Below are 9,216 nucleotides of genomic sequence, written 5' to 3' on the forward strand. Positions count from 1 at the left end.
TGCTTCCGGACCCCCTGGCCATTTGTTGTGTGGGGACCCATCCACATGTGAATGGTTGGGTTGCTGGTCCAAAGTCTCTCTGTCCATGTTTTAATTTTTAAATTTTTTTTTCACAGAGTGAATCTTTCATTTGAGTTTCTGGGCGTTAGTATATTAATAGGAATGAATGAATAAGAAAGAATTCTACATTGAAAGTGAAAATGGGATAGCCAATGAATTTGGCATGAAACCTGTGTGTCCTCCATCTTACAACACAGAAACCACTGGTCTATTTCAGGGTTTATTCTTCCAAGAGAGATCACGCCCCAGGAAGGCACACTAGTTCCTAGGTAAATCGCACAAACAGAACATTCATTCTTAACACAAATACAAGAATACCTGCTTCCACATCAAACCTACTCATCCCACGGCTAATTGAAAGCTTTCTAAACAAACATTTCATTCTGCTGACTCCAAAATAACTGGTACTTACGGCTTTGACTTAGTGGTATAAACTAAAAAGAGTAGCAGAAGACACTGCAAAAATAAAAATAATTATACATAAACAGAAGAAAGAGTCCAGAGTCTTCCTTCTGAAATACCAGCTCCAATCTGTATAGAGCCAGTGGTAAATTACCCACCTGTATTCACTTACTTAACATTAAAAAACACTTATACATCATTACACTTTTGTACCATATTAGTGAAAATGAATGCTAGAGCAATATGAGGTAAACATTGCTAATGTGGGAGAAGGCTGCTTATATCTTCTAATGATAGGATTAACTATGGCAGTGATAGATACACCATGCTCCTTTGAACCCTGGCTCACCACCGAAAAAGCCACAGGGCAGCACAAAGAGACTTGCTCAGCCCAAACGGGATTTTCTCCTGCTTTTTGAGATCACTGCAACAAAGCAGGTTCACTGCCTTAAAATAGCCTGTCACTACCCTGAGTGGCATCCTGGGGATCCAGGGGCTTCTGTGCATTTGATTGACTTTAATATTGTTTTCTGTCACCTATAAATCTTTTTAACGCAATTTGAAAGTAAAATAAGGAAGCAGCTCATTTCATAAATATTTTGTTAGTGCATTTCTTACGGCAGTTCTTTGGCACTGGATTAAGTATTCCAGCACTCCCACCCCTAAGTTTGTAAATGCCAGCACCTGACTTAGAGCAGGGGCCTGATCCAAAGCCCACCAGTGTTAGCAGAAAGTCACCCCCTAAAAGTGGGAGGTGTTTTATTGGCCCCACCTGCCCATAAAACACAGAGTGGCAGAGAGAGAAGCCATGAAAAGGATGGCATCTTGGACACAGCACTTCTGGGAGTTCCTGTGCCAGACCTGAACTTCTGGATAATATTGCACAAACCTTTCTGATGATGCAGCCCATGCCATCCTTAGCAGCCATTTGTGCTTGCTCTCCACCCAGGCTGCTTTTTTGGGTGGACCCGTTAGCATGCTGTGTGGTGCTTGGGAGGGCTGATGTTTCTGTCCTGAGAGCAGGATTGCTTTCAATTTATTCCCAACCAAGGCATGCAAATAAAATGGCACCACACATGCTCAGTGCTGGCTTTCCACAGGTGAGAGTTGCAGGATGGCTTTTTTCATGTGCCCACCACCTCATCCTTAAAAAAGGGGCAGGATGGCAGCAGAATCCGAGCAGAATTAAATTAAGTCGTGCCACCCACTTCTTAACATTTGATCCCAGTAAATTTCTCTTCTGCACATTGTTCACAGAGCTCCTCTGCCTCCACATACTTGTAGGGATTTCCACCCTGCCCTGCAGGCCTCTGGAGAGGTCTGAGGGGCCCAGAAGGGTTGCAAAAGCCAACTGCAGACTGGTGCTGCTTCCTGCTATGGAGGCAGCACATCTCCGTGGGGCACCACAGGGCACCTCGCTGCAAGGACTCTGGAAGGTTCAGGCTAATCTTCAAGGGGGAAAAAAAAAGCCTATCTGAAAAATGGAGAAGAGATAATAACACTTGTGGCTGTACAAGCGAAGATAACGGCAAAAATAATCAAATCTCATGCTCCTGGGAGGAAACTAATTGCACACAGGGGTCAGGAAGACATTTTCATCCACTGTTGAGCTTTGCACAGTTGGCTGCTGCATTGTTATTATGAAAGAGGGAAGTGGAAGGAGGAAAGGGGAGTTTACTTGTGTTGTTTGTTGCTTTTTTCGCTGAAGAGATGGAGGGAAAGGCAAGAGTGGCTCTTGTTTGCCCTTAAGCATCAAGAGCTGGCTGGCATCAGAGGCATAATAGTGGGCTGGATGGATACAGTATGGCAACACTGATGTGTCCGATGGATTGGGGAAGTGGGATGCATCTCTCCACGCGCACACATCTGCTATCCCTCACTTGTGAATGTTACTCCAGATGGTAATCAAGAAGGTGGTTTTATAACCCACATTAAGAGGACTGTCTGCTGACAAGTTATGTGTTTTCTTCCCTTGAGTACATGCTGTTAAGATGGATAAGTGCAAATGGTTGAAATTTGGTTGTTAACTCTGAATAATAATAATACTTTGCATTTCTATTGCATCTTCCATCCTAGGATCTCAAAGCACTTTGAAAACACTAATTAACTAAATCTTACCACACTGCTGTGAAGCAGGTAATTATTATTACCATTTTTTACAGAAAAAGAAGCTTTGTCATAGTGAAAAAGAATTTCCCTGGGTCACCAAAGAACCAAAAATAATCAAGAAACAATGATGACTTCTCAAAATAAATTAGAAACTTTGCATTAATTTCCTGGAAATTAATTTAGTTTTGTTTTTATTCCCATTGAATAATTAAGCCAATCTTCATACATTTTCAACTTTTGAAAACTTCTTTTTTGGGACTAAAACACTAAAAAGAAACTCAAACCTTGCACTTTTCATTCTTGCTGAGCAACCAGAATAATATCAGTCAAGAACGAGCTATGGAAAACTGAGTTACTTTGAGACATAGTTTGATGATTGCAATTAATTAATAATAAGAATATGGTGAAAACCCATGTCAGCTTCAGTGTCAATTCCCATTCCTTTTGGCCTCATCAAAGAATTCATTACCCTCTTTCCTACCCCCTGGAAAAAAAATGCAGTGTTTGTGAGGACTACAAGACTTCTTTTTATCCCACTTTTCTATTTTTTTTCTTCCTGTCATCTGTTTAAAAACACCCTCCAAATGTGCTACTGAAGGCTGCGACTTCATAGACAATAGGCTCATAAGCTTGCATAAATGAGAAAGAGAGAGAAAAACTAAGTTTCAGTGTTGATTTTTTGCCCGTTGAATAATATCAGTTATTTGATTTTCAGACCCAGAATCCATTCTTAAATTAGAGAAGGATGTTGCAGGCCCGTCAAAGAATCGAAGACAAATTTTGCTAATCCTTTTGAGAGGTGAGACAATGGTAATGGGGGGTAAGGAATGACGTCTGGGTGGGCAATATTGCCTGTTCATTTCCTCGGCTTAGCTACTGATTGTCACTCTTGTGCCTTAGAGATGCCCATAAGCTTCCAGGGAGACTGCATGAAGGTAGAGCAGCTTAATTATGTAGGCTGCTATTTACTAGGTTTCAGCTGAATCCATCAAACTAACTTTGCTTTAACCTGAGCCAGATTTGATTGTGAAGCCAATTTATTGACTGGTTTCTCCTTTGGCAGTGCATCCTTTGATTTAGATACAGATACTTACCCCCTTGAAAAGTAGCAATGTTATGACACAATTTATATTTTAAAAAGCAGCATTACACCGAACATAATTTTAAAAAACAAACAAACAAGCAAACAAACACAACAAAAAGCCCTTTGAATCTAGAATAATGGCTACCTGTAAGGCAGTAGCTCACTTGAGAGATTTTGCTCAAGTAACTTATAACTATCAGCAGAACCCCCTAGGGAATTACCGCTGTTTTTGCAGAAGCTGTTTGCAGTGGAATAAACAGACAAGTGCTCTATATATCATTTTAAGTAAGACAAATAAAGTTCTGCTTCCTCCTTACAACGATGTCATTGTCACTTATATAAGAATAATTCTGTGTGACTTTTTATGAATCTTTCCCCTGTGCAGAGGTACAATGGCCTAATTTCCTACACCGCGTATTATAAATAAACGTCCTTCTTCAGCAATGTATAGCCAAGCTGAAATGATCCCACCACGTACGGAGCAGTCTGGAACTGCTAAGGTGTGCTTGAGCACCAGCAATGGGTGGAGGGAAACCCCACCACCCCAGAAGAGGTTATCTCCACACCTCCTCCTTCCCGTGGAGGGTTTCCCATGGCCCAGGAATAGACGATGGGAAGGCCTGGGGAAGCCGCTCCTGTTGTCATAGGTTCCCCTTACAACTCATGGCATAGCTGGGATATGGTTTTATTTATTTTGGGTTTCAAAGAGGTAACATCAAATGCATGGTACTGGTGAGTGTGGGGGAGAAAAGAGGACAACCCCCCCTTTCCCATATGACTGCCCACTGCTATTGCTAAGAAACCTCCGATGGTAAAAACACGTTAAAAAATTAATAAAAAAAGCTAGAAAGTGTTATTCAAAATGTAATTTTAACACATTGTGAAGGGCTTTTAAGGGGAAATATGTGTGGGGAGGGCTCTTATCTCTCTAAGGCTCCAGCTAATGTAGCTGGCTGCCCAGGGGAATGCCAGAGGGAGAGAAGATGGGAGAAATGATATTAAAAGGGTGGGAACATTATTTTATAACTTTAAAAAAAATATTTGTTTTCCCCAGAGTCTTTCAGGTTGGTTTGCTCTTCTGGCTGCGTTTGATCTGCCAATAGCAAAGCCCATCTCTGCAGTGATTGTGGAATTCTGTCTGATATTCCCTGCGTGCCGTGAGCATGGGGATTTCATTTCATACATCATTTCCAGCGAATACCCTCAGTACAAAGCACAGAAGAAATTTCTGTCATACACACACGGAACGCTCACATCTGTGTGTGCACATGTACGTGTGTATGTGTCCACATGAATCAAATCATGCTTGGCTGAGAGATACCCTCTAGCTCTGGTTAAATTCATGTGATAAATTGTATTATCCTGTATCTTTCAGTGCCTCACCTGCACTATACTGCTTATTAATCTCTCTGCCTGGATCTTTTGTAGTGTTCTGAACCTCTGAGAGTGATTTCAAAAGGGTTGCCTTTAAAACAACTGGAAAAAAAGCAACCAGCATAGTAACAGGGGAAACTGCCTTTTTCTTTATCACCTCCTCCAGAAAAAAAATACACCAAACTCATGTCCTGGGACAGAAAGCATGCACAGAATGACCCATTTACAGTCCAAGTTTACATGTTAACAGGGATAGAAGGGTGCCCTGCAAATGGAATATTTCTAATGGGGTATAGTTGAGCTTTTACCTCTGAGGCATCAGATATTAATATGATCCTGGTTTGTACTTTCTAGAGGTTTCTGCAACAGCAGTTTTGTTTCTTCAGTCTTTTGAGTTCTGTTTAACTAGGCTTGTGGAAAAAAAAAGGGAAACACCCTTGCTAAGGGAATAGATGTTAATAAACAAACACACAAAATGTACAAAACCCCTTCAGATTTTGTGTATAGGGAACCAAAAAGTGGTGCAGAGCAGTAGGAAAAATCTGCATCTCTTCTTGAGATTATTTACATGTACTTTCACTACTTGGAGCAAATCCGGCCATTCTCAACTCACAGTGAAAACTCCCTCAGACTTAGTCTACCATGACTTTCCCATGCTATTTTAAGGTGCTTTGAAATTCCTACATGAGAAAATTCAATACAGGTGCCACATGCAAGTCTTCATTTCACTGGAACTTTTTTTTGTCCATTCCTCCTGGTCTTTCATTGCTTTAATGCATTACAGAGTGAATGAATAGATATAGAATTATAGAATTATATCTATGAATAGATATATAATTTATAGTCCATTTGGAACCAAGGACAAAGGACTGGAAGAAAACTCCTGAGTCATCCAAATCCTCAGAAATGCATGGGGCTGCCTCACCTGGCCATTATGGAGGCTGTAGGAGCTACTGCTGTGACAGTGTTACCCCTCTCCTGCGGGCAGTTTCCTCACACTACGGGTGCTCGAGGGTCACAGCACATGTGCAACCCCTCTCCACTACTTCCAGAGGTGACTTCTTGTTGTAGGAGAATTGGCAGGGCTCCAACTGACACCTCTACCTTGCATGGCTGTGTCATTCCCTCTCATGTGAAGTTTTACCTACTCTCACTCATATCTTAAGGAGATAGCCTCTCTGTGGGCAGCCTATTTCAATACCCAGCTTGTCTGTTTTAAGGAAAAAAACCATGATATCTAACCTAAACTTTTTCTTCCTTTGTTTGAGGCTGCTGCTTCTTGTTCTACCTTCTTGTACTAATGTGAAGAATTCCCTTACTTCATTAAAGGCACTTCTACATATTGGTAATGTCCCCAGTGAGTGATCTCTGTATAAATTCAGTTCCTCTGATATTTTCCCCTATGTTTTATACTCTGATCTCGGTATCACTTTGGAGGTTAATCTCTGTATGTTCTCCAATGTAGTGTCTAAGTGATAGGAGAGCCATAAAGTCTTTTGGGTGGCATTGTCCTGAATTTACATAGCTGTCATATCACTCTCCTACTTTCACATGAGACTTCTTTTTAATTACATACAAGAATACCACTGCTGTAATTTACTTGGGTTACAACACACATGTACATGTTTCACAGAATAGCTGGAATAATAGTCTCAGCCTCTGTCACTTACTGGTTGCTAGATAGCTCTTCTTCATCTATATCTTTCTCTTTTACTGATATTCCCAGAGTATTATATTTGCTGAGACCCCTGTTCAGAGGGCTTTTGGACATAACCTTGCTGTATTTTCTGAGTGATCTCTTTTTTGGTCACTGGCCTGGTACATGCAACATTTCTGAGATGGTGTGAAATACAAACCTGCAAAACAAGAGCGTAGTTACAAGACAAGTGACCCTGATTGAAAGGGTGGCTATGAAAACTGATTACACAGCAAATTGCCCATCTGCACAGGCTCGGAATAAGAACATTTCAAAGCTCATTTGTGGGCTGATGTTGCCATTTAATGCAGTTTCCAACAAATCATTCATAAAATTAATGGCCACAACTGATGCTTGTTTCTCTCAGGCTCTTCTGTGAAAAATAGTTCTTCCACTGATTCAGGGAGATATGTAAAGGAATGGGCATTATTTGAAGAAAATTGAATGAAGTAATCTTCAACCTGCAGATGCTTGAGCTGCTGGTAACATTCTGGGTTACTGCATAATTTTGTTCTTCACAATCCACCCATCAGTTTTTTCTGTTATTAATGCTGCTTTTTTCTGTAGCTTTCAGAAATGCATGTAAAGGAACCTGTCCCTTGTCTCCATGCTGAATGTCCCTAACACCTGCTTGTTTACTCTGTGAATGGTGGTTTGAGGAGCCTTCCCTCTTTTTAAACTTCTCTGCTGCCCATCATATACCCAGAATAACTTTCTATATCTTCTCAAAAAACAGGACTTCACAGCTCATGTTCCAGGCGTAGAAGTGCCACTTTGGATTTCCTATACCCTAAATGCCTTCTACTCCAGAATTTGTTTTGGGGGGACTCTGAATTTGAAATTAACCTATTCAGTTTATAGTAGAATTGCACAGAGATTTTGCCAAAGGTTTCACAAACCAGTTGCTACTTAATCTGACTAATACAAGAAATGTTCAATTCTGATGAAACAATTGACTTCTATGGTTTGTTTCCTGATCCCTCTGTGTATCTTTCCAACCGGAGCTAGATGTCATTTAAGAACAATTTCTTCCCATTTATTTTGAATGGGTAACCTTTTAAGTCATAGAAATCTATCTTACTCCTTAGCTGATATTTTATTTTTCCCTGAGATAGTTTTGGAGTTTGAAAACTTGTCTTGCTGGCATTTTTTTTGCCCAAGGGTCCCGTGTCTTTGCAGACTCTCCCCAAGAGTCTCAGGCTGCGGTTTCACAGTGTAAAATGTTGGACATCAATATTAGCTTAACCCGCAGCCTTTACCCCAACCACCATTTCCTACTCTTTCTCCAAGTGGTGCTATTTTTCATATATCCTGGCAGAATTGTAGTGGGACAGAGCTATGAACTGTACCAGAGAAATTACCCACCTTTTAAATTCTACAGCTGAATCCTCCTTCCCCTCTTAAATAATAGTATTAAAACATAGCCCCAGCTTCAATACCTTTTAAAATCAAATATTAACAATTAATCATTATTTGTTGCACGAAGATTTTCCAGTCAAAACACAGATCTTCACCAGGAAGGAGCAAGAAAACTGCTGTTTGTCAAGCACTGGAGGAAACTCTCCTTTGTGTACCAATAGTTTGCTGGTCACAACCTGCTCAGAGAAGGACAAACAGTCCTCTTCCTGTCTCTTTAGCATGAGAAGGTGAGACTTGGTGTACTTTGTAGGATGGCTGCAGTACACAGCCATTCACACAGTATATAAGCCAAACTGAATTTCAGATGAAATTTGTAGAAATGTGTTAACATGGAGAAATGGTTTTGGAGAAAAGGACTTTGCTGTTACAGGGATTTCAGTTCTGATTTGGAATGTGGCTTGATTAAAGTCTCCCTGTCTGATTATGATCCCAGACTAATTTTACACTGGCATAGTTCCATGAACGTCCATGCAATAGATATAAGTGTAACCCAAGGGAGACTCAGACCCTGAGCACTCTGAATCACTGGATCAATGCACAGCTACCTGTATGCATCATGCTGTGTATTATTCTTGTTAACCATCAGAGATTTCCTGCAGAAAATGGGAAACACAGGGATCCTCGTTCTAGACTAATATGTTCAGCTGTACAATAAACTCCTAAGAGTTTTTAACACATGCTACAGATCTGTCTGTTTTTAACTTATCTTTTCACTCCAGTATCTCATCCCTAGCTAAAAGGGACTTCAGACAACCCTGAAATGTGAACTGTCTTCCTGAGTCAGCAGAGCCTGACACAGAGGTCCTGAGGATGAAGGCTCCCTCAGGCCATCTCAAGTCCGATACTGAAGCCTCATAAGTTTCCTGCCAGCATCTTCATCTATTGTACTAGCATCCACATGAAGAGGAAGCACACAAACACCGTCAGGGAACCTTCACACACAGTCACAGCCCAGGCCACCTTTGGCTTCAGGAGTGGATGCACACAGCAAACCTGCAGATCTGATGGGAGCATCTCAACCTGATTTTGCTGTGGTTTCACCTATGGCATGAGCAAGTGAAGGGAGGGCACA

At 41.0% G+C, this 9,216-nt stretch overlaps 1 long non-coding RNA gene across 1 annotated transcript in view; it reads left to right on the plus strand.

The window, feature by feature from the left end:
* LOC108447664 overlaps window positions 1-8,819 on the plus strand; it is a 13,018-nt gene extending 4,199 nt beyond the window's left edge. Inside the window, exons 3-4 of the long non-coding RNA XR_001863332.1 lie at window positions 3,287-3,370; window positions 4,710-8,819. This is a non-coding gene — a long non-coding RNA (uncharacterized LOC108447664). The remainder of the gene's footprint in view (window positions 1-3,286; window positions 3,371-4,709) is intronic.
* The last annotated feature ends 397 nt before the right edge of the window (window positions 8,820-9,216 follow it).

This window comes from Corvus brachyrhynchos, unplaced genomic scaffold, assembly GCF_000691975.1.
Source record: "Corvus brachyrhynchos isolate BGI_N302 unplaced genomic scaffold, ASM69197v1 scaffold106, whole genome shotgun sequence".
NCBI classification, from domain to species: Eukaryota; Metazoa; Chordata; class Aves; order Passeriformes; family Corvidae; genus Corvus; species Corvus brachyrhynchos.